Raw genomic sequence first — 406 nt, forward strand, 5'->3', positions numbered from 1 at the left:
CTAGTTAGCTTTATATTTATTCTCTTTAATATAAAGAGATGTTCATTATATTATTATGATGCCATTGATAAACAAAAGAGTATGTGTTTAGCAAACGTATTTATTCTCAAGGAACACCATAGGTTGTTTTGATCTAAGACTTAACTAATTAACTTCAGTAAAATATAGACATGGCTTTAGATAAGTCTTTTTCAATGTGATTCTCCATTTTTTATCATATTGCATTTTGAAACATAAAAAATGAAATAATTCATGGTTTTCATTCAAGCAACTACCACCTCCTTAGGGGTCATTTGGAAATTTATGGGAGCTTTTTTCTTTTTATGTCACAGTGACTGAAAAGTACACTGACTTTAGAGGGCCTGGTTCAAGGGTTCTAAACCTTTGCTAAAAAGTGGGCAGCCCA

This window comes from Pteropus vampyrus, unplaced genomic scaffold (assembly GCF_000151845.1).
Source record: "Pteropus vampyrus isolate Shadow unplaced genomic scaffold, Pvam_2.0 Scaffold958, whole genome shotgun sequence".
Lineage (NCBI taxonomy): Eukaryota > Metazoa > Chordata > Mammalia > Chiroptera > Pteropodidae > Pteropus > Pteropus vampyrus.